The sequence below is a fragment of the Cervus canadensis genome, chromosome 6 (assembly GCF_019320065.1).
Source record: "Cervus canadensis isolate Bull #8, Minnesota chromosome 6, ASM1932006v1, whole genome shotgun sequence".
Lineage (NCBI taxonomy): Eukaryota > Metazoa > Chordata > Mammalia > Artiodactyla > Cervidae > Cervus > Cervus canadensis.
In genome coordinates this window covers 78,553,679-78,579,363 of record NC_057391.1, presented here as the reverse complement: position 1 = coordinate 78,579,363, position 25,685 = coordinate 78,553,679, and the positions used below count along the sequence as shown (strand labels likewise).

Here is a 25,685-nt window from a genome sequence, read left to right as displayed (position 1 = left end):
TGATCCTTTGTCCACAGGATTCTCCAGGCAAGAATACTGGAGTGGGTTGCCATGCCCTCCTCCAGGGGATCTTCCTGACTCAAGGATTGACCTGTCTCTTATGTCTCTTGCATTGGCGGGCAGGTTCTTCAGGACTAGTGCCACCTGGGAAGTCCCTAATGTATACTGGAATGCATTTTTAAGGTAACTTAATATATATCCTACAAACAGATTATACCTTTTCTCCCCCCGCACTATACAGTAGGTTCTCACAGATAACTAACGACCACACTGTAAATACAGCGAACTGCTCCAAATCTGCTCTCCTGATTCTTTTTCTCTGTTTTACCTTTTAAACTTTCAGAAGCATTTATCCCTTTTCACATACTAGATGCTACTTATTTATTATGGTTATTATCTAGTTTGTCCCTCCCCCACCCCCACTGAAGTATAAGCATCATAGGGGCAAGGATCTTTATCACTTTTGTTTGCTGATACTCCCAAGCACCTGGAAAAGAATATCTGGCACATCATAGGCACTTAATAAATGTGAATATGTTTTTCACACAGAATTAACTTTAAAAGAGTGATTCGGTTCTCGATGTATCTGTATTTTTATTGCTGTCTAACAAAATGCCCTCAAAGTGAATGGCTTAAAACAATGATCTATTTTGCTCAAAAATCTGCAATGTGGGCAGAGTTTGGTGAGTTCAACTCACTTTGCACATTGCAGCCTCAGCTGAGGTGGCTTTACTAGGGGCACGTTTCAAGTGGAAACTGAACAGTGGCTGCAAGCTCGCTCTTTCTGATGGCTGGGGGGTCAACCAAGGCTATAAGCTGAGGGCTTCAGTTCCTTTCCATGTGGGCCTCTCCATGGGCTGCTTGGGCTTCCTTACAGCATAGTGACTGCGCTCCAAGAGCAAACATCCCACGACAACAAGGCAGAGGTGCATGCCATTTTTATGACTTAGCCTTGGCTAACATGAGCACCATGCTATACTTTCTTGGCTCTATCGTTTGGGATGGAGTGGTACCAAAGTTCTAGAAGATCATGTGGGATCAAAGATATTATTCCAGACATCTTTAGGAATACAACCTGGCACATAGAGATATGCCCAAAACCTTGTTAGCTCATGACAACCATATTGAAAAGGCACTTAAGCACGACTTAAGCCAGTCACCAGCCTTTAGAAACACAACTGGACAGACTGAGAGATGTTAAGAAAGCTTATTACGCCAAACTCAAGTAGACAGAGCAGGGGATTTGGACTAAAAACATGTTTAAATCCAAGCTTCATCATTACTGTGTACAACCTCGGGGAAGTCATGGAATATCCCTGAGCCTCAGCTTCCCCATCTGTAAAATGGGAATATTAAATTTTTCTTGTCTGCTTGACACTAATGATATAATAGGCATACACTTGAGTAAGTGTTCCCAAAACTACAAAATACTTCACTCTATACCTTTGGAGGCCAAAAACAGCCTAGTGGTCATTTGTATTTTTGTTCTGAAGCAATCGACAGACAATAGAGGAGGAAGCACTTACTGAGTTGTGGATGCAGCACCCTGGACTTCACTCATCGACTGTATGATATTAAATAGCCATTTAAGTTTTCAGAGCCTCAGTTCTGTCATGTGGAGGGATAAGGCTGGGCTTCCCTTGTGGCGCAGATGGTAAAGAATCTGCCTGCAATGCAGGAGACCCGGGTTCGACCCCTGGGTTGGGAAGATCCCCTGGAGAAAGGAATGGCTACCCTCTCCAGTATTCTTGCCTGAAGAATCCCATGGAAAGAGGAGCCTGGCATGCTACAGTCCAAGGGGTCACAAAGAGTCAGACATGACTGAGCAACTTTCACTCACTCAGGGATAAGGCTAATTGCCTTGCTTAACCCTGAGAATTATGGTAAGGACTTGATAAAGGTCAGCTCAAAGGCTTATGGTAAGGGCTCAATAGTACAGGTTATATCACTTGGTAATAATTATATTATTATCTAAGCAGCCTTAATTTTTAATGTTAGGTAAAAATACATTTTTGTGAATACAAAAGTGAAATATTTTATTTCAATTAAAACCTTAGAAAAGCCAGCTAAGCATAAGAAAATAAAAATCACACATAAAATTTCTCTCTTAGATTCTCCATCTGTTATCTCTTTCTAAAAATAAAATTTTCTAGTTTTACATTATATCTAGCTCCCTTCAAAGATATAGTTGTCCATTTTTGGGGGGCGGTAAAGCAGTAAACAGCAACTTTTCATACCTCCTATGATTTCCTTAAGACAAATCTCTACGAGTGAAATTTCTGGATCATTTTCAAGGCTTCAGACTCTATGATACAACTGGCCTTCAGGATACACTGAACCCAATTCTCCTCTCTCTAGAAGTGCATACTCGTGCCCGTTTCCCTAACCCTAGCCAGCATTCTTGTTTAACACTGCCAACCTGATTGGGAGAAATGATAGCCCATTTCAGACAATCACTCTTTTTTTAAAAGTGAAATTTCAATGTTTCTAATACAGTTATTGACCATACGTATTTCTTCTGTTGGGGTACCTATCTTTTTATATCTATTAATAGGAACTCATTAAGTATTAAGGATATAACATTTTATCTGAAATTTGTGCTACACAGTTTTTCCTCCTCCAATTTGTCATTTACATTTAAGGTGCCTCTAGAGGTAGAGGTTTTAAATATTTTATGTTCAAATATATCAACTCTTTCTTTTATGGTTTATGCATTTGTTGATGTGCTTGCAATATTGTCAAGACTTTTTGATGAAGAACTTTTATAAGTTTTTGTTGAATTCATTAACTCATGCACTCAAAAATTACTTACTGGATGCTTCCTGCATGCCAGGCATTGTTCTAAGCACTGAAGCATCACTTAAAGCATAGGGCTGAACTCAGAATGAAAACATCTGTCAGAGAAGGGTTTATGAACTGAAATAAACAAAACCCCCAACACACCCCACTCTGTTCAAAGACCAACTGCACAGAATGCTTTGATGCTGAGCAGAGATGATAGTGATGCTGCCCAGAACTCCGGGTCCTGGCTCTCCGGGCATTTTGTGATGAGTAACATCTATATAGGCGTCCCTGGTGGCTCAGCGGTAAAGAATCCACCTGCAATGCCGGAGACACAGGTTCGATTTCCGGGTCTGGAAGATCTCTTGGTGAAGGAAATGGCAATCCACTCTAGTACTCTTGCCTGGGAAATCCCATGGACAGAGGAGCCCAGCCGGCAACTGTCCATGGACTTGCAAGAGTCAGACATGACTTAGCGACTAAACAACAACATCTGTGTAAGCAGGATGATGCTAGGGAGATAGGTATGTGAATATTTGTGAATGAGAAGGCTTGAAATGACACCAAAGAAAGCATTTGGTCCACATCAAGGAATAATTACCTATGATATAATTTTTCATTTCATTAGTAAGTTCTTAAGGCAGATATTATCTATGCCCTAGGACTCTTTTTCAAATCCCTCTGAATCACAGAATCTCAACAAGGAAAGAACTACCCTTCCTTTGAAGGTTTTTACTGCAAAACTCCTATAAATAGCATCTCAGGATTACTGCCCATTGGCTGGACCTCATCAACTCAAGAAAAGTCACAGCAAAACTGAGTTTTGCCACCGCAAAACTGAGCAAGACTCAGACTATTTATTTGTTATGCTTTCCTTCTTTTGATCTAATAATTGTTTTTGGAGGTGAAACATCATAAATCCTCAGAAAACTCACTCCCAAATTAGTGCCCTGGAGGAAATGTGAAGGACTTGAGCCCATAGTAATTGGGACATTCTAGCAAAGACGATACAGGACAGACCTCTCAGTCTGCCTTCATGGGGGATAAACAGGCTTGTCTAGGTACAGACAGAGTGTTAGGCTCTACCAGGAAAAGCCCCAAGCAGATAGCAACCCAAGAAGACCTCCCAACTTTATCTACCGGAACCAACTCATGCCTGAAATGCCATCTGTATGGCCTCATCGCCTGAATAAATGTCCCCAGGAGACTGGAAGCCACCTGAAGACAGGGACAGGCTCTACTTTTGCTCATCATAAGACCAGTCCAGCACTGAGTGAATGAGTGGATAGGAACGAAGCTTTCCACTGGTCTGTGAATTCCTGGGAGAGAGGAGCAGCGCCCTACTCCTGAATTGTGTGCAATCATGGATTTTGCCATGAATAAATTGCTGTTATTTCTTTCTTATATTATGTCTTAGAATTAGCGGCCAGCCATTCACTCTTGAGAGGAGACAGCCAGCCCGAGGCCATTCAGCATATGCATGAGACACAGGCAAATATTACATGGATGGAACACGGGTGGAAAAGCAAAGGCCTTGTAAATGAGACTGATTCCTGCCTATGTTACAATCTGGTCTATACCAGCCCTGACACTAACGGTTGCTGAAAGAATCCTTCCAAAGTTGTCTTTCTCACTTAAAACACGGCTGAAGGATCACCTTCTGGAGGCCAGACGTTTGAAATCAGAGTTTTGGCAGAGTTGGTTCTTTCTAAAGGCTGGGAGGGAAAAATCTGTTCCATGCCTCCCTCCTGGGGTTTCTGGCAACCTTCGGTGTCCCTTGGCTTGTAGCTGCATCCCTCCAATTCTTACCTGAGTCTGTCCCCACACTGGCCCATCTCCCAGTCCTCTTCACATTCTTCCTAAGTGACTCCACTGCGTTTGACCTCCTATACCTTGCTGCTCTTGTTCAGTCACATCCGACTCTTTGTGACCCATGGACTGCAGCACGCCAGGCTCCTCTGTCCTCCACTATCTCCCAGAGTTTGCTCAAACTCACATCCATTGAGTTATTTCACTCCTTTACTATAATGTATAATAAAGATATGTATTTTTATATTATACATTTATTTACTTGACAAATCAGATACAATGCTGCAGATTACAGTTACAGTGACATAAGAATTTCATTCTCACCACCCATTTAACCTTTGACATGACTGCGAGGTCCACAGGGAGCATTATTCTCAAATTTTCAGATGAGGAAACTGGAGTCCCAGCTTTCAAGCAGTGCCGTGGCCTCTAAGGTAGGAGGCAGTGGGAGTTGTAGGCAGGGGACAGGCAATCAGGGTGTACTGTCCACAGAGAATTTAAAAACAGTGAAGAATATCAGTGATGCATACCCTCTCCCCTTGGGACCCCTCTGATGCAGGACTAGAACCCAGCCTTGGAGTTTCAGCTCCAGTGCTTTTCCTTTCCCACCGTGACCCCTCAGAGGTCAGGGCAAGGTGATTTTAGATGTATCTGGAGGGGCGCATCCCACACATTCAGCGCACAGTCAGGAGAAGCTATAAATCCTTTTTCAAGTGTGTGTGGAGGGTCAGCTTGGGGTCAGGAGGCATCATACTATCACTGGGAATTCTGAATTTTGGTGACAGTACTTCTCCATTCTGGGTGCAAGACATTTCTGTGTAGCCTTTGTTTTAGTTTAAAATACAAAGATTACGTGTTCCGTACTTCTTACCAGGTAAACCTCACCCCATCCCCACTCCACTCCTTGTCTCCCAGGCCATCCTGCCACGCCTCATCTCTGCACTGATCTTGCCTCCATCCAACCAACTCATCCCTCTCTCCAATCCCATCCCTTCCACTCACCCCACACTTTCAAATCATGGGAATTATTCCAATCAATCCATGTGGCTCTCTGTTTTTGTTCCTGGTTTCACAGGGGGAAAAAAAAAAAGAAATCTCCAAATTTTAAGACAGAATATCAGCACAATAAAATCTACCTGCACTCACATTTTTTTTTTTAATACAAATGGCCAGTTGATTCAAAGCAAAAGTTATTTGGGGATAAACTGGGGTCCTTGCTTGAGGCCAGCATTTCTTCCCACCTTGTTGTTCAGTCACTCAGTTGTGTCTGACTCTTTCCAACCCCATGAGAATGCTAGGCTTCCCTGTCCTTCACCATCTCCTGGAGCTTGCTCAAACTCATATCCATTGAGTCAGAGATGTCATCCAACCATCTAGCCCTCTGTCGTCCCCTTCTCCTCCTGTCTTCAATTTTGCCCAGCATCAGGGTCTTTTCTAATGAGTCAACTCTTTGTATCAAGTTGCCAAAATATTGGAGCTTCAGCTTCAGCATCAGTCCTTCCAATGAATATTCAGGATTTATTTCCTTTAGGAATGACAGGTTTGGTCTCCTTTCAGTCCAAAGGATGCCCAAGAGTCTTCTCCAACACTGCAGTTCAAAAGAATCAATTTTTCGGCACTCAGTCTTCTTTATGGTCCAAATCTCACATGACTACTGGAAAAACCATAGCTTTGAATAGATGGACCTTTGTCAGTAAAGTAATGTCTCTGCTTTTTAATATGTTATCTAGCTTTTCTTCCAAGGAGTAAGCGTCTTTTAATTTCATGGCTACAGTCACCATCTGCAGTGATTTTGGAGCCCAAGAAAATAAAGTCTCTCACTGTTTCCCCATCTAATTGCCATGAAGTGATGGGACTGGATGCCATGATCTTAGTTTTTTGAGTGTTGAGTTTTAAACCAGATTTTTCACTCTCCTCTTTCACTTTCATCAAGAGGCTCTTTAGTTCTTCTTCACTTTCTGCCATAAGGGTGATGTCATCTGCATATCTGAGGTTATTGATATTTCTCTCAGCAATCTTGATTCCAACTTGTGATTCATCCAGCCCAGCATTCCGTATGATGTCCTCTGCATTTAAGTTATATAAGCAGAGTGACATATACAGCCTTAACGTACTCCTTTCCCAATTTTGAATCAGTCTGTTGTTCCATGTCTGGTTCTAACTGTTGCTTCTTGACCTGCCTACAGGTTTCTCAGGAGGCAGATAAGATGGTCTGATATTCCCATCTCTTTAAGAATTTTCCACAGTTTGTTGTGATCCACAGAGTCAAAGGTTTTAGCGTAATCAATGGAGCAGAAGTAGATGTTCTCTTGAATTCTCTGGAATTCTCTTGCTTTTTCTATGACCCAACGGATGTTGGCAATTTGATCTCTGGTTCCTCTGCCTTTTCTAAATCCAGCTTGAACTTCTGGAAGTTCGGGTGCTGTTGAAGCCTAGCTATAAGGATTTTGAGCAGAGTTCTCCTTTACTCCTGAGGCGCAATGTTTATTATGACCACACAGGGGCGCTGTTGCTCTTGAAAGCCGCAATGCTTCAGCAGGCTGTCTCCAGTTAGGAAAAAAAATGCTAGGATCTGGGATTGTGAAATTGATTTTCTTTCTTTTAAATTAATAATCATTGCTGTTCTGAATAACTGCTTAATTTCTTACTTCCAGAGGTAAAGATCTGAAATCTTTTTGATGTCACTTATAGTATTTTCCAGAGGCAAATAATGAAGGCCAAGGGAAACCTTGGTTACAGTGAAAAGTCGCTTGTGAAGGTTTTTCATTAGTTTAAAAGTGTTCCTGGACTTGCTGGTTGTGTGGATTAAATTAACATGCTAATTGTGCCGGTTCAAAAGATAAAAGGGGGAGAAAATGAGTGGGCCGGAAAGAAAAGTTGTAGATTTATTAAGGGACAGTGGGAGGGGAAGCCAAGTGAACTAAAGCACACAGGAACTAAATGGTACACCGGGCCTCGTAAATTATGCAACCGTGATGACTGGTTATTAAAGAAGTGTAATTAAGCCAGTGGTTTTGGTGGCTCAGAGGCCCAGCTTATTCAGAGGGTCTGCAGCACACCTCGAGTCCTCAAATCCTCAGTTTCTCCCAGGATACGTGGTGCTGGTCCTCATCTGCAGTGCTGGGCAGTATTTGGCTAAGACTATCTCCAAACACAGGCCAGGTAACTGGAGACCCTCTGAGAAAACAGGTTATTAGAAAGTGAAGCTTCTCTGGCCTTGTGAAGTCCTGGTTACCCACATGTTTGCATTGGGTGAAGAATACAAAGAAAATCTGGGGCAAGCTCTGGATCAGAGACTTGAGTTCTGCCACTAAGTAATGACTGCATTGTTCCAGGCGTTTGGCCAAGGCTTGGGCCCATCATCTGTACACGGAGGCATTTGGCTGACTTCTGCATCTCTTCTGATTCTCACCAGACCCCCTCCTCCTCCCACCTGGCCTCACCCTTGTGTTGAAGATAATGACAGAAGTGACTTTCCATGGACACTGTGAGGATAAAACCAGCAAGTACTTGTAATGCACTTGAAAAAGTGCCCCATGGAAAGCAAGCTGTCAATAAATGCTAGCTTTGAATAGTATCTCTATTATTACTAATTATAAATACAGACACCCTAGGACTTCTTGCCAATTAGCAGTATCTCTCTTTCACAGTAAGGAAAAGAATGCTTGTGTTTATCCCTATGCAGGCTCATCTCTCCGGCCAGCTCCAGTGGCATCCACTGCAGTGGATGGGAAATGCAACCCCAGCAACTCACTCCCTGGGTGGGCTCCAGCTTCTCGTCTTCAGAGAAAACCTCTCTTTGGCAAAAGCATGGAAAACAGATTAACTCACCATCATTCCAGCCTGCCACCTCCCATTTGCTAAATTGCACAATTTGATAATAGCGAGGGTCCCTCCCCCCCACTGCCTGCCCCCTCCCAGGCCAAGCTGAGGCGCCAATCTGGGTGCTTATCTATGTGGAGTTGTGGCTGTCATTCATCCGACCACTTGTGACAGGCATCCTCTCAGCAGGTTTGGGCTTTTATCTGCTGAGGTTCAAGGACAGAAGAAGACGGTGACAGGGATGAAGAGAGGTGAGGAAGAACAGCAATCCGGCAGAATAAGTGTGCGTCCGGTTGTCTTCTGAGAAGGGAGGTCTGCAGGTTCTCTCAGCTGTGTGTGCCTTCCTGTCCCTGAGCCTGCTCAGTCTGCATCCTGGCTGCACTATTATTATAGAAAAAAATAAAAATAAAAACCATTTTCTTATCTTTCTGTTGTTGTTCTTCAGTCGCCAAGTCGTGTCCGACTCTTTGCAACCCCGTGAACTGCAGTGCACCAGCCTTCCCTGTTCTGCACTGTCTCCATTTGCTCAAACTCATGTCCACTGAGTCAGTGATGCCATCCAACCATCTTATCCTCTGTCACCCCCTTCTCCTCCTGCCCTCAATCTTTCTCAGCATCAGGGTCTTTTCTAATGAGTCAGCTCTTTGTATCAGGTAGCCAAAGTATTGGAGTTTTAGCTTCAGCATCAGTCCTTCCAATTCAGGGTTGATTTCCTTTAGGATGGACTGGTTTGATCTCCTTGCTGTCGAAGGAACTCTCAAGAATCTTCTCTAGCACCACAGTTCAAAAGCATAAATTCTTCAGCACTCAACCTTTTTAAGGTTCAACTCTCACATCTGTACATGACTACTGGCAAAACCATAGCTTTGACTAGACTGACCTTTACCGGCAAAGTGATGTCTCTGCTTTTTAATACGCTATCTAGGTTTGTCATAGCTCTTCTTCCAAAAGATATCTTTCTGATCCTGCTCTAATTTCCTTCTCCCCTTCTTCCCAATTCAATTTCCTGACAAAGAAGTTTCTTTTCAGTTTAGACACTGGCACTAAACAGTTTTGAGTGCTGTTAGAAGAGGTGATGTCTGTCCCCTGGATGACTCCCACACTGCCTGGATCCAGTAAAAGGGCTTCTGCAGGGATGTTGGGGCTGAGTGTGGGGGCATGGAGGGAAGGAGGGAGATCACTGAAGCAGGGGCAGCCTCCAAGCTCCTGCACCTCCTCCTGGCTACCCCAGAACCACCACCACGTTCAATTGAAAGCACAGCCTTAGATCTGCTGATCAAAAACCCAAGTAAATCAGGATGTAAAGGTATGCAGTCCATTTGCTTCTCATTACTGGTGTGGAGATTGAGGTCCAAAGAGGTGAGGATTAGTAACAGCATCAGTGCAGCTCCACTGATGTGCCAGGCACCATTCCACGTGCTTTACACAGACAACCCACTTAAGCTTCATAACAACCCCTGTGAGGTTGTGTATGTGTATTTCATGTATATTTCATGGGCGAGGAAATTGCAGTACAGATTTGCTAAGTCACTGGTCCAAGTTTGTCTGGCTAATGAGTGGCAGCACTAGGACTTGAACCCAGAACCAGTTCCACAGTTCATACTTTCCACTGAGTGATCCTGTCTCCCCAGGAGTGATTTATTTGTAGCAGCAGTGTTAATAGTGCGCCAGAGCATCTAGAAGTCTCCAAATTCAGACTCCCTATAGATTGAAAACAAGCAAATAAACCTGAGATCTTCAGCCTGACTTTCTGCCCCTTCCTAACCTAATGCCAAATTGTCTTTCCAGGCATGACTGCTGCCTTCTCCCAAATGCACTGAAGCTTGGTCAGCTGTTGGCTGAAGGAGGGAGTGGATATGAATAAATAAGTAGAGGAACTGAAGGACTGAACCCTCCCAGGCTTACCGGTTGGGAGGTCTTTCCATGAATTGGAAAAAAATTATTTAATAATGTCATAATCAATATCTCAATAGATCTTTGCAGTTTCTTCAGAGCCTGGTGCTTATCACACAGTTCAGTTGGCAGGGAGCATTCCTGAAACCAGGACACTGGCTGCTGCAATCCATTTCTTCCCTTTATGCAGATGGCACAATCAGCATGCAATACTGATCCATGCCTGAAGGGTTAAGTTCTTTTGCCTGCTCATAAGCAGCAGCAAAGATGCAAATATGGGCACAATAAAGGACAGAAATGGTATGGGCCTAACAGAAGCAGAATATACTAAGAAGACGTGGCAAGAATACACATAAGAACTATACAGAAAAGATCTTCATGACCCAGATAACCACGATGATGTGGTCACTCACCTAGAGCCAGACATCCTGGAATGTGAAGTCAAGTGGGCCTTAAGAAGCATCACTATGAACAAAGCTAGTGGAGACGAAGGAATTCCAGTTGAGCTATTTCAAATCCTAAAAGACGATGCTGTGAAAGTGCTGCACTCAATATGCCAGCAAATCTGGAAAACTCAGCAGTGGCCACAGGACTGGAAAAGGTCAGTTTTCATTCCAATCCCAATGAGAGTCAATGCCAAACAATGTTCAAACTATCACACAATTGCACTCATCTCACACGCTAGTAAAGTAATGCTCAAAATCGTCCAAGCCAGGCTTCAACAGTGTGTGAACCATGAACTTCCAGATGTTCAAGCTGGACTTAGAAAAGGCAGAGGAACCAGAGCTCAAATTGCCAAATCCATTGGGTCATTGAAAAAGCAAGAGACTTCCAGAAAAACATCTACTTCTGCTTTATTAACTACACCAAAGCCTTTGACTCTGTGGATCACAACAAACTGTGGAAAATTCTGAAAGAGATGGGAATACCAGACCACCTGACCTGCCTCCTGAGAAATCTGTATGCAGGTCAGGAAGAAACAGTTAGAACTGGACATGGAACAACAGACTGGCTCCAAATCGGGAAAGGAGTACATCTAGGCTGTATATTGTCACCCTGCTTATTTAACTTATATTCAGAGTACATACGAAATGTTGGACTGGATGACGCACAAGCTGGAATCAAGATTACCAGGAGAAATATCAAAAACCTTAGATATGTAGATGATACCACCCTTATGGCAGAAAACAAAGAACTAAAGAGCCTCTTGATGAAAGTGAAAGAGGAGAGTAAAAAAGTTGGCTTAAAACTTAACATTCAGAAAACTAAGATCATGGCATCTGGTCTCATCACTTCATGGCAAATAGATGGGGAAACAATGGAAATAGTGACAGACTTTATTTTGGGGGGCTCCAAAATCACTGCAGATGGTGACTGTAGCCATGAAATTAAAAGACGCTTGCTTCTTGGAAGAAAAACTATGACCAACCTTGACAGCATATTAAAAAGCACAGACATTACTTTGTCAACGAAGGTCCACCTAGTTAAAGCTATGGTTTTTCCAGTAGTCATGTATAGATGTGAGAGTTGGACTATAAAGGGAGATGAGCGCCAAAGAATTGATGCTTTTGAACTGTGGTGTTGGAGGAGACTCTTGAGAGTCCCTTGGACTACAAGGATATCCAACCAATCCATCCTAAAGGAGATCAGTCCTGAATATTCCTTAGAAGGACTGATGTTGAAGCTGAAGCCCCACTACTTTGACCACCTGATGCAAAGAACTGACTCACTGGAAAAGACCCTGATGCTGGGAAAGACTGAAGGCAGGAGGAGAAGGGGACAAAAGAGGATGAGATGGTTGGATGGCATCACCAACTCAATGGACATGAGTTTGGGTAAGCTCCGGGAGCTGGTGATGGACAGGGATGCCTGGCATGCTGTAGTTCATGGGGTCACAAAGAGTCAGACACCACTGAGTGACTGAACTGACTGAACTGAGCATGGCCCTGCCCATCTGAACAAGACCCAGTTTCCCCCTCAGACAGTCTCTCCCATCAGGAAGCTTCCACAGCCTCTTGTCCTTATCAATCAGAGGGGCAGACAGAATGAAAACCACAATCACAGAAAACTAATCAAACTGATCACATGGACCACTGCCTCAGCTAACTCAATGAAACTATGAGTCATGCCATGTAGGCCCACCCAAGACGGATGGGTCACAGTGGAGAGGTCTGACAAAACATGGTCCACTAGAGAAGGGAATGGCAAACCACTTCAGTATTCTTGCCTTGAGAACCCCGAACAGCATGAAAAGGCAAAAAGATAGGACACTGAAAGATGAACTCCCCAGGTTGGTTCGTGTCCTATATGCTACAGAGAACAGTGGAGAAAGAAGTAACTCCAGAAAGAATGAAGAGATGGAGCCAAAGCAAAAACAACACTGGTGACAGAAGCAAAGTCCGATGCTGTAAAGAGCAATATTGCACAGGAACCTGGAATGTTAGGTCCATGAATCAAGGCAAATTGGAAGTGGTCAAACAGGAGATGGCAAGAGTGAACATCGACACTTTAGGAGTCAGTGAACTAAAATTGACAGGAATGGGTGAATTTAACTCAGATGACCATTTTATCTACTACTGTGGGCAAGAATCCCTTAGAAGAAATGGAGTAGCCCTTATAGTCAATAAAAGAGTCTGAAATGCAGTACTTGGATGCAATCTCAAAAACAACAGAATGATCTCTGTTGTTTCCAAGACAAACCATTCAATATCACAGTAATCCAAGTCTATGCCCCAAAGAGTAACGCTGAAGAAGCTAAAGTTGAATGGTTCTATGAAGACCTACAAGATCTTCTAGAACTAACACCAAAAAAAAAGGATGTCCTTTTCATTATAGGGGACTGGAATGCAAAAGTAAGAAGTCAAGAGATACCTGGAGTAACAGGAAAACTTGGCCTTGAAGTACAGAATGAAGCTGGGCAAAGGCTAATAGAGTTTTGCTAAGAGAATGCACTGGTCATAGCAAACACCCTCTTCCAACGACACAAGCGAAGACTCTACACATGGACATCACCAAATAGTCAATACTGAAATCAGATTCCGTTCAAGGTTTCTCAAAACCAAGTCATGAATCTAGAGTTCTCCTGGTGCGCCAGCACTGATTTTTACATTTCTCCTTAATTTTTATTCAATAAAATAAATTATTGATAAATTGACACTTTTCATCTACATAAATATTTTAAAATTATTGGATAGTAAAAAGATTAAGCAAAGATAAAAAAGGAACTGATGACCTGGGAGAACACATATCTAACATAAATTGTGGAGAAAGCGAAAAAGTGAAAGTGAAAGTCGCTCAGTCATGTCCGACTCTGTGCGACCCCATGAACTTTACAGTCCATGGAATTCTCCAGGCCAGAATACTAATCAGCCCTTTTTCCATGATTTGGGGCTTCCCTAACAGCTCCGTTGGTAAAGAATCCGTCTGCAATTCAGGAGATTCCCGGTTCGATTTCTGGGTCAGGAAGATTCACTGGAGAAGGGATAGGCTACCCACTCCAATATTCTTGGGTTTCCCTTGTGGCTCAGCTGGTAAAGAATCTGCCTGCAATGCGGGAGACCTGAGTTCAATCCCTGGGTTGGGAAGATCCCTGGAGAAGGGAAAGGCTACCCACTCCAGTATTCTGGCCTGAAGAATTCCATGGACTGTAAAGTCTATGGGGTCACAAGAAAGGGCTGATTATTTTATTTTATGGGAGCATAGTTAATTTACAATACTCTGGCACTGATTTACATGAGATTTATTTCAATGTTACAAACACTATACTAGGATTAAACTTTTTATGTTTTTAGCTCTTATACAAATGTACAACAAATGAATGCAGAACTAAACACAGAGATGCAGATGGAAAGAAAGTGAAAGTGTTAGTTGCTCAGTTGTGTCCAGCTCTTCCTGATCCCATAGACAGTAGCCTGCCAGGCTCCTCTGTCCATGAGATTCTCCAGGCAACAATACTGGAGTGTGGTTGCCATCCCCTTCTCCAGGGGATCTTTCTGACCCAGGGATCAAACCTGGGTCTTCTGCACTGCAGGCAGATTCTTTACCATCTGAGCTACCAGGAAATCCCTAAATGGGTAAAATTCAAATTAAGAATTTATTCTCATGAGGGATCCTGCTTTTCTGACACTAAATTGCCACCGTTGTGCTTCAAAGGCCTAACTACATCCACCTGCCATCTTTGTAGAACATAAATGACAGTGGCAAAGAGAATTTGTGCATTTCATTTTTGTTAACTTCAATTCTTAGACTCTGAACAAGATGGACCCCCTCACTGGAGTCTGTATTATTATTCCTGTTATTATTTTAAAATAATGTACTAGTTTTTTTTTTAATGGAACCCATCCAAGTGTGCCCTGAAACACATATTTAAAAACTTTGTTTCACAAATTTGTGGTTACCAAGGGGGATTAACAGATACACACTACTATATATAAAATAGGTAAACAACAAGGACCTACTGTATAGCACAGGAAACTACACTATATGCAATATCTTATAATAACCTATAATGGAAAGGAATCTGAAAAAGCATATTTTTATATATATAATGTTGTTATTGTTCAGTCGCTGAGTTGTATCCGACTCTTTGTGACCTCATGGACTGCAGCATGCCAGGCTCCTCTGTCTTCCACTATCTCCTAGAGTTTGCTGAAATTCATGTCCATTGAGTCAGTGATGGTATATAACCATCTCATCCTCTGTTGCCCCCTCTCCTCCTGCCCTCAATCTTTCCCAGCATCAGGGTCTTTTCCAACGAGTCAGCTCTTCACATCAGGTGACCAAAGTATTGGAGCTTTAGCTTCAGCATCAGTCCTTCCAATGGATATCCTGGGTTGATTTCCTTTAGGATGGACTGATTTGACTCTTTGCTGTCGAAGGAACCCTCAAGAATCTTCTCCAGCACCACAGTTCAAAAGCATCAATTCTTTGGCAGGCACTCAGCCTTCTTTATGGCCCAACTCTCACATCTGTACATGACTACTGGAAAAATCATAGCTTTGATTATATGGATTTTTGTTGGCAAAGTGAAGTCTTTGCTTTTTAATATGCTGTCTAGGTTTGTCAAAGTTTTCCTTCCAAAGAGCAATTTCATGGTTGCAGTCACTGTCTGCAGTGATATATAGCTATGTATATAAATCTGAATCACTTTCTTGTGTACTTGAAACTGAAACTGTACCTTAACTATACTGTACCTTGTGTACTTGAAACTACACTGTACCTTAACTATACTTCAACTGAAAAAAACAAACAAACTTGGTTTAACCAAAGTAAGAGTCATTTTGTATTTGTTGCTAAGATGGTACGTACCTAGATGGAACCCAGAAAAGATGCCTGCCAGCAAGGTTAACTAGGGATGATGTCACAGGACACACTCCCGGTCACGACTCAATTTCTGCATCATTTTTATCCTTCCATATTACTGTGAAACTTCTGTTTGCTCAACTTGCCATGACTTCATTTAGCAGAAATGTACCAGTTACCTAATCTTCCCTTTTCTGTCCTTTATCATTAGACTGGGACACTTGAAGTTGTATATGACTGTGATGTGCTATGTCATTTCCATGACGTTAAATCAACCTATCAACTGCTCTAAGAAACAAAACTCCCAGTCTATAAAAATGTCATTCAAATGTACACATCATGGCAAAAGAGAAGTTTCACTTCTGCACCTGGTGATAGATTCCAATACAGTACAAAGTGAGTACAAGATGGATGCTGTCAACCAAATGACAGCCAGATATGCCTTGCAAATATTTAAAGTTAAATGATGTCATTTTAGATGATGTGTAAGTTACCTGCAGGACTGAGAATACAGATACTGAAATCCCTCAGCAGTACTGAGTTGTTTAGGTGGTATTAGCTAATATGTGTATATATATACATATATATACACACACACACATATAGGTAATATATATGTGTTATATATATGTTATATATAGATATGTATGTATATTATAGATAGATGGATAGTGTTAGTTGCTCAGTCATGTCTGACTCTTTGTGAGCCCATGGACTGTAGCCTGCCAGGCTCCTCTGTCCACAGGGATTCTCCAGGCAAGAATACTGGAGTGGGTTGCTATTTCCTTTTATATATGCATATACAACTTCCCTGGTAGCTCAGCTGGTAAAGAACCCATCTGCAATGCAAGAGACCCCAGTTTGATTCCTGGATTGGTAAGATCCCCTGAAGAAAGGATAGGCTACCAATTCTAGTATTCTTGGGCTTTCCTGGTGGCTCAGCTGGTAAAGAATCCACCTGCAATTCAGGAGACCTGAGTTTGATCCCTGGGTTGGGAAGATACCCTGGAGGAGGGTATGGCAAGCCATTCCAGTATTCTTGCCTGGAGAATCCCATGGACAGAGGAGCCTGATGGGCTGCAGTCCATGGGGTCGTAAAGAGTTGGACACTACCAAGCAACTAAGGACATACATATGTATACATATATACTTATCATGGTGGCTCAGATGGTAAAGAATGCCTGTAGTGTAGGAGATCCGGGTTCAACCCCTTGGTCAGGAAGATCCTCTAAGGAAGGGCATGGCAACCACTCCAGTATTCTTCTCTGGAGAATTCCATGGACAGAGGAGCCTGGTGGGCTACAGTCCATGGGGTCGCAAAGAGTCGGACACAACCGAGTGACTAACACACACCCACATATACTTATCATAAACATTGAAAAGATCATCAAAAGAATTGAAAGCAATTGTTATAAAAAATAAAACCACAATATTAAAAAAAATCAGTAAAATTTGCAAATCCTGAAGTCATCTGGGAGCCAGCAAGGGTGGGGGTGGGGATGGTGGTGGTGGTTGTCTGTAGATCTTAGTATAAATAGCCTGGATTCAATCCAGAAATGCTTAGTGCAAGTCTGTCTTCATGATGGAATCACAAAAAAAGAACTCTCAACATCTCCTTTAAAAGATTATTAGTGGATTAATTATATGAATTGGTTTATTAAAACTTGATCTAAATACAACATTTTGGGGAGCATATCTTTTGCATTGAAAGCTCCTTCTCTCCAAAGACGTAGAGAGGAGGACTGGCTGATTTCAGTAAGCAGAGCAACCCCTGTAGTTTAATTAGTTGCCTCTACTGTTTCAAGTCTGGGCCCCCCTTTCCAACACTGGTCACCTCCAGTGAACATAGACTGCAACAAATACTACATAAGCGTGGAGCAGAAGTTAATAAAATGACAAGGGCAGCGGTGTTCTTCATCTCTTGAGAGGTTGTGAGATGGTCCTTTCTCTTGAGCTTCAACTGCTGAGGGAGTCTTAATGTCATTGCATTGGAAAGGTCATGGCATCTCATCTGTGTTTCCACACACAGTCAGCTTCTAAAAGGAAGCAGTGCTTCTTGACATAGGAGACTTTAAAAGGAGGCTGTTCCAGGTCACTGCCTGGAAGAACACTAGTGTGCAGGGGTGAAAGTGATAGCTGAGCAATTCAGCAGTCGGCGCAGGAGCGGAAAACAGCACGCCAGACGTCCTGGAGGCTTTCCATAGACAGTACCCAGTACAGACTCATTGCTGAAAGACGGTTCCTTGCACACGTGCATAAGCAAAGACGAAGAGAGTCTCTCTCTCTCTCTCACACACACACACAGGCAATCTAGCACAGGTGGCGTGGGGTGGTGCTGCATGGGACACACAGGAGAGGACCCAGCTCATTCCAGAAATATCAATGCTGTGCCAGTGAGTTAAAGGTGGTCAGCAGTCTTGAAGAAAGGAAGACCTTGAGACTTGGTATTAGAATCTACAATACAATATGACATGATAACTTACAAATCAACTTTAGTTGATTATTAACAGTATATAACAATGTCAGGGTAACAGAAGAAACCTTCATACAATTTTCATCATCAAAAGTGACCTCAGTCATTCTCATGAGTTATTTTCATGAAGTCCGAGTTCATGATGCCTGTAGATATCTGAACAACATGGACAAACCCAACTATGAAATCAACACTGGAGGCCCATGTTGGGCAAATCCCAGGTGGTGGCTGCTCCCAGTTCACCTGTAACCAACAAGACACCTTCTTGTGTAGTTGGCTGTAGTCTTGGCCCCAAAATACTCAGGTAAAGATACTCATATAGTTGCACCTCAACTACAAGGAAAGAACAGACATGTCAGACACAAAGAAAACACAAACTAGAACCTGTCACTACAGATGGGGCTACTTCTATCTTTGGGATAAATCTGATAGCCGGTGATAGAAAATAGCCCCAGCCTATAAAGTGAAAGTCGCTCAGTCATGTCCGATTCTTTGCAATTATACAGTCCATGGAATTCTCCAGGTCAGAATACTGGAATGGGTAGCCTTTCACTTCTCCAGGGGATCTTCCCAACCCAGGGATTGAACCCAGGTCTCCCATATTGCGGGCAGATTCTTTACCAACTGAGCTATCAGGGAAGCCCCCAGTCTATATGTTGCTCATGAACGATCACCAGTGTCTGTGTTCTTCCAGTCCCTGGTCACCTACACCCTCACAGCACCTCCACTGTCTCCGTTTTCACAAGAAAAACTCAGATGGGCACAATAAAGTGCTTGGCTGATGCTCTGCTAAGTAGCATTTTCTTTTGCAGTCAAGAGCCTTTTCCCTACACCTTGGATACATTTATTTATGGCTTCCCAGGTGGCTCAGCAGTAAAGAATCCGCCTGCCAAAGCAGGGGATGCAGGAGACACAGGTTTGATCCCTAGGTTGGGAAGATCCCCTGGAGAAGGAAATGGCAACCCACTCCACTATTCTTGTCTGGGAAATCCCAAGGACAGAGGAGGCTGGTGGGCTACAATCCATAGGGTCGCAAAGACTCGGACAGGACTGAGCTTTCTAGCACCGGATACATTTAAACTCTACCCCTAACCCATTCCCTCTCCCATTTATTGACCCTGGACATATATATCCTCAGCAACCCAAGGACACATGAAAAAGAGAGGGCCATGCTATAGAAAAAGATAGCAGCCCTGAAAAACAGAATGACATTCTGATTTTGGAAAGGTTACAAGGAAGGGACCATAGCCGGAAGTGAAAGCTGATTACATTTAAGGAAGAATTAATAGAAAATTAAACCCCATCACTGAAGGATGTCCCTGGCAGTGATTCCTTCAGCTGAGGGTTGCAGGCAGGCAAGGAGACCCAATGTCAGTAGTAAGGTTGTGCTTCCCCCAAACCCTAGTCACTGGGAGCTTCAGTGAGTTCACCTGGGCTGACATGAGGTTGCAGGGATCAGAGGTGGCCACTTTGATGGTAGAAAGCAAAGAGGAACTAAAGAACCTCTTGATGAGGGTGAAAGAAGAGAGTGAAAAAGCTGGCTTGAAACTCAACATTCTAAAAACTAAGCTCATGGTATCCAGTCCCATTAACTTTATGGCAAATAGATGGGAAAAAAGTGGAAACAGCGACAGATTTTATTTTATTTTTGAGAAATCACTGCGCATGATGATTGCAGCCATGAAATTAAAAGATGATTGTTCCTTGGAAGAAAAGCTGTGACAAGCCTAGACAGCATATTAAAAAGCAGAGACATTACTTTGCCAACAAAGGTTCATATAGTCAGAGCTTTGGCTTTTCCAGCGGTCATGTATGGACCATAAAGAAGACTGCGCATAGAAGAATTGATGCTTTCGAATTGAGGTGCTGGAGAAGACTCTTGAGAGTCCCCTGAACAGCAAGGAGATCAAACCAGTCAATCGTAAAGAAAATCAACCGTGAATACTCATTGGAAGAACTGATGTTGAAGCTGAAACTCCAATGCTTTGGCCACCCGATGCAAAGAGCTGACTCATTAGAAAAGACCCTGATGTTGGGAAGGATTGAGGACAGGAGGAGAAGGGGGCATCAGAGGATGAGACAGCTGGATGGCATCACCGACTCAATGTACATGAGCTTGAGCAAATTCCAGAAGATAGTAAAGGACAGGGAAGCTTGGGGTGCTGCAGTTCATGGAGTCACAAAGAGGCGGACAAGACTTAGCTACTGAACAACAACAACCATTTCTACATATTCACGTCTGTATAAATACATACATAAATATAGTCTATGTCACTGTGTGTGAGCTATCAACAGACAACCATCCAAGGTGGATGGCATTGGTTTTCCAAGAGGGAAGCTAAGACTTGGGTGTCTGGCCAAGGTGAAACAGTCTTTGGTGGAGCCAGATCCTGAACCCAGTTCTCCTAAAAGTGAATTCTTTTGTCTTTGCCTTGTTAAAGCTCTTTCAGGAGTTTAAATAGCTAAACAAACATAAGGGATTATTATTATTATTTAGTAGTCATTTTGGGTCAATTTGCCATCTATCCTTCTAAGAGTAGACTGACTAGTCATTTTGGGGGGAAAAGGAAGGGTGAAAATAACACAAGAAGGTTCTCTTCCCTCTCTTTTCCATGCTACCTTCCACTCCCCCTGAGGACTCAGAGGCTCGTGAACAAGTGGACTGGAAGGCAGCCAAGACCTTGCAGGGATAAATTATAGCCTTATGACAGGTGTCACCCAGCCCTCTCTCCATGCTCACTGTAGTGACGCCATCTCAAAGAGCCGCTGATTCCATTTTGAAACATTTCTCATTGTCAAGGATTTTCCTTTCACTTTCATTTTAAATATCTTAAAATCTATTTCTCTGCAACTTCATCTCATGAGGGTTCAACTTCTTGTGAATCCCCTTCAGCTTTTCTCTACTCTGGGGTCCCCAGGTTCTTTCAATGGTCTTCACGTTGACAGCTTTTCCAGCCTCATCACTCTGCTGGTCACTCTCCCAGTGAGACGTCGAGCTTTGTCACTGTTCTCTGAAAATGAATTCATTGCCATTTAGACAGCACCTCTGAGGCACTCTTGCTTTGTCAGAATACAAGAGGACTGTCACTTTTCTTAATTTAGACACTATTTTCCCACCTGTGGCAGCAATCGCAGCGGCAGCCTTGTCACTCTTTCAGCCTTCAGTCTGGCTCATCTTCAGCATATGATAGATAAAGTAGCTCTATAAACCATTAAGTTCCATTACATAACATTTCATTTAATGTGATCTATCAGTTGAGATCTTTTAAAATTTTGTCATTTGGCCTATTTGTCATGCTTGTCCTATGGGACCACACAGAGAGAGAGAGAGAGGGTCCTGAGGCAGGTAAGGCTGCTAGAAGCATCTCGGCATTCGTGGTGACTGTTCACACAGCATCCTGGTTAGTATCAGAGGGAGGGGCCACAGGGGTTTCCCTGAGGGGTGTAGAGCTATTTGTAGGAGCTAGAATCTGGAGCTCAGAGGCAGTGCTAGTCCAACCAAGAAGGGTCATTCTGGCTCTGATTCCATCCAATGCATATCAGACTAACTTCATCAAACACCTCCTCTCAAGCTTCAGGCAGTAATTTTCCATCCACCCAGGACTTTCACCCCTCCTATACCCTGAGTCATCTTAAGGGAGTTGCTCGGAATTGCTTTTCATTTCTTGCTTTGAATCAGTTATAACTGTGATATGTGTATATACATCCTTTACAAAAGCGTGAACTGCATGTGAGTCAGAGAGCGGATCCTGTGCCCTCTCTTCTCTATGCTATGAACGCATCACTACTAAAAAATATTCATTGTGTATTCCTTTTATCCAGGGGTACGCTCTGCTTTACTGTCCAGCAGCATTTCTCCAGCAATGTTCCCAAACAACTGAGAGAGGAGCCATCAAATATCTTCCTGAAGCTAAGATATTTGAGAGACTCCTTTCCATTTCAATAACTTTGTTAAAACCCAATAATACACGACTCTAAAAATTGAACATAACTTTTTTCAGCACTCAGATAAAAATTCACAGAGGCCCACCAACTGAGCAGGTTTGAAATAGGTTAAGTGTTGGTTTACTTTCCTGATCATTTTGGTTTCGCTTTGCCTTCAATCTTGTTCCTTTCTTTCCAGCCAGATCATGGTCTCTGACAGAAAAGATAAACACGAAGTAGACACTGAATTCGTCTGCTTTCTTATTATCAGGTACTGTAACAACTCCATCTCTTTAGGTAGTATGTAACCCTGTCCCTTGTTTGTCCTTTATGCTGAATATCTTCAGCTTGTCTCAGAGTCACCTCCTTTCTCCACCCTGCTCTGAGCCTAGAGAGGTTATCCTGGATGGGGAGCATTAATGGGTCCCCTTGCCCTCTGGTTTCTGGGTAGTTTCAGCCAAAGGGAGGTAGCACAGAGGGAGGTGGGGAATGCAAAGATGGTGGGGTCAGCACACTCCCTGCCTGATTCCATGGTTTGGCTGGGGTCTACCACTGAGAGCTACTGCTTCTGTCTTGAGTCCCTTCTCAAACAATTACTCTCAACAGGGTCCAACTCCTTATCATGTTATTTTTTCTAAACTCTTTCCATACTTTTAAAAAAGCTTTTCTTTAAAATATCCTTGAATATCATCAGTGAGCCTTTGCTTCCTCTGAGACCCTCATTCATCCTTCTTGTCACTCCAAGTAATGTCTCTTTCTGCTGTCATTTTTTGACCTTGGGAGAGTTCACAAGACTCCAACCTTTCTTAGCATTTAGTCTATCTGAATATCATTCTTTCAGCATTGGACATGTTTATTTCTTTACCTTCCTTGCTTTGTTGAATGTATCCTTCTAACATTTGGGCTCTTCAGAGGGTTTCCTATATAGCTGTGTGATTTATTTGGATATTTTTCCTTTTCTTTCTCATTCAAATCATTTGGAAATCCCAAACTGTCACAGAATCTCCAGGTGGGAAAGGTCCTTGGAGGTCACCTAGTCAATCTCTTCTCATTCTACATCCTCTCATGTGGCAACATCTCACACACATAAACTCATTTGTGATTTTGTTCTTTATTTCTAGTAACAACATAGCTGTGATACCCTCCGCAAATGATGGAGTGGGTTGCATTAATGAGTCTTGTGAACCTTGCCAGTTATCAAAGATTTTCCCATCTGCTTTGGAGCTCTTCAGGAGAACAAGCCAGGGCTGGGAAAGCTTACAAGAGATGGAATATAAATTATTCTTTAGGAGTTGATCCAACAAGAAGCAGACAAGGAAAATTTAGTTAAATATCTTTCTATTCCCTACTCCAGGAAGCATAGGATGGTTAGATTTTATATCAGGCATTTGTATTCACAATGGTATTTTAAAGAATTAGATTTTGGGTAAAAACAAGGCAGCCAAAACTGATCATAATTTTTCTCTAATTTAATGATACTTAATAAGCTGAATAATAACAACATCAAGAATAGTGAAAACCAGTCAAAATTTTTATCAGCAGCAACCAAAAACGGAAAGGGTCATAGTACAAGGCCACCTGCTTCCAAACTGGCAATCAGGGCAGTTCTGCAGAGAAGCGGTGGAGAAAGACCCAGCCCACAACTGCCACCGCCAGCCCAGTTTTGTGCCTTAAAAATAAATGAAAAAAAAAAAAAAAACCTGGGAGTTAGCACGATGGGGAAACATTCCCTGTGAATCTGGAGAGAAGAGGACTCCCTTCCAAAAAAGCAGAAGAGGAGAGGTATGTGTGAGGAATGAATGTAAGAAGGCACACAAAGGATGGGGCTGACTTTCCAGGATGAAAGTGAATTTATAGCATCATCCCACTTTCATAAATGTGTTTTTAGCTATCTGTCTAGTCTGCCAGACTTCCACCTATATACAAGCACCAAATGAACTTGAATATAGAAACAATATAGTCCCAGTCATGGGATTTACGGCTAGTGAACAGAATCTGTACAATGTCAAAATTGCAATTTATTTTTTCCTCTCAATGAAAATGCAAGGATCATGATGGGTGAGAATTTTGTCTGTTCTGTCTACAGCTTATAGCTATTGGCCCAGAACCTTGAGAGGGACTTGCACAAAGCAGACCCTCAGTGAACACGTGTTGAATGAAAAAAATGAGAACTACTACAAAAATTGGGAGGAGGGGGTTAGAGAAGTGGGAAAAAACTAATATCCTTCCATAGCATGGGGTTAATTGATACTATATAAAACCGAACCATGTAGTTAAGAAAAAGTTTATGACCACAATGACTTTTAATAATTTTTGTTAAGGCATCTTTAGGGAAACAACATATTAGGTAGTAAAGAAACATTTAAATGAGTTTCAGAATCCTTCCAGTGTTACTTCATTTTCCTTTACTTCTGTACATAAGTAAAATCGATCTGAATATATATATATATATACACACACACACATTTAAATATATATATATATATAAAGTATATATATAATATATATATATACACACTTAAATTTTTAAAAGCCCTGAGCATATGATCCCAGTTTTGTAGTTTGTCTAGGTAGCCAGCCAGCAAGTTGCTCTCTGTGTATATGTGTGTGTACTCTCTCTCCCTCTCTTTGAAAGAGTCTAAACTGATGTTTATCTAATGTTCAATACTGCTGTTTTTGGGTGGTGAGATTTGGAAGATTACTTCTTACTTTGCACTTTTCTGAAACTGCTGAAATCTTTAGAAGGAGTATGTATGGTTTTTATACAAACAATACTGCAATTTTTATTTAGTTAAAAAAATAAGATGACAGGAAAAGTAGATACTGGTATATCATGTTACTGCCACAGAATGAAAATGTCCAAAAATTTGGTTTTGTGTCTTTTAAAAGAAATAATTAATGATAATTATGAGGAAGGAATGTAAGTTAAATGTTGCTTTGCTAGTTCACAAAAGTGTTCTTAATCTGATTCACCATTCCTACTGTCCTTTTTGAAGCAGGCTGGCTCACAGGCTCTGAGGTCTATCTTAGACTGAGCATGTGGCCATAAACTAGTTAAGATGGTTCCATTTTTAGGAGACCTTATTATTGGCTATTAAGGCTCTCCAGTAATTTATATAATCATTGCAGAATGCATTCCACTGAACAATATGTTCCTAGACTTGTCTCTTTTCCTTTCTCTTCTCATGCTATGGACAAAGTAAATGAATAACCTGGGTCTGTCTGGAAGTATTAGGATCACTGGGTCACACGTGTTTGTCTACATGTTTTAGGAGTTTGAATGAATATACACTTAGATGCTCAGTTGTGTCCAATTCTTTGCAACCCCATGGACTGTAGCCCACCAGGCTCCTCTGTCCATGGAATTCTACAGGCAAGAATATTGGAGTGGGTTGTCATTTCCTCCTCCAGGGGATCTTCTTGACCCAGGGATGGAACTCACGTCTCCTGCATTGGCAGGCAGATTCTTTACAACTGAGCCACCTGGGAAGTCCCAATTGAATGAATGAGTGAGTATTACTCTCACCACCTATCTTCATAAATAACATATTTTCAAAATCACCATATTCTTAGGTCACATTAGAGAATGCTGTTTTAATATCTTAGACAGGAGATATGGCAGGATACCCAGTGGAAAGTGAGGAGTTTTGGGCTTAGAAGACTTGAGTTCTATTCGTTATAG

At 42.2% G+C, this 25,685-nt stretch overlaps 1 protein-coding gene across 15 annotated transcripts in view; it reads right to left on the bottom strand.

The window, feature by feature from the left end:
- The window catches only part of RGS6 (regulator of G protein signaling 6), a 589,904-nt gene that overhangs the window by 122,928 nt on the left and 441,291 nt on the right, over positions 1–25,685 (bottom strand). The window lies entirely within an intron of this gene.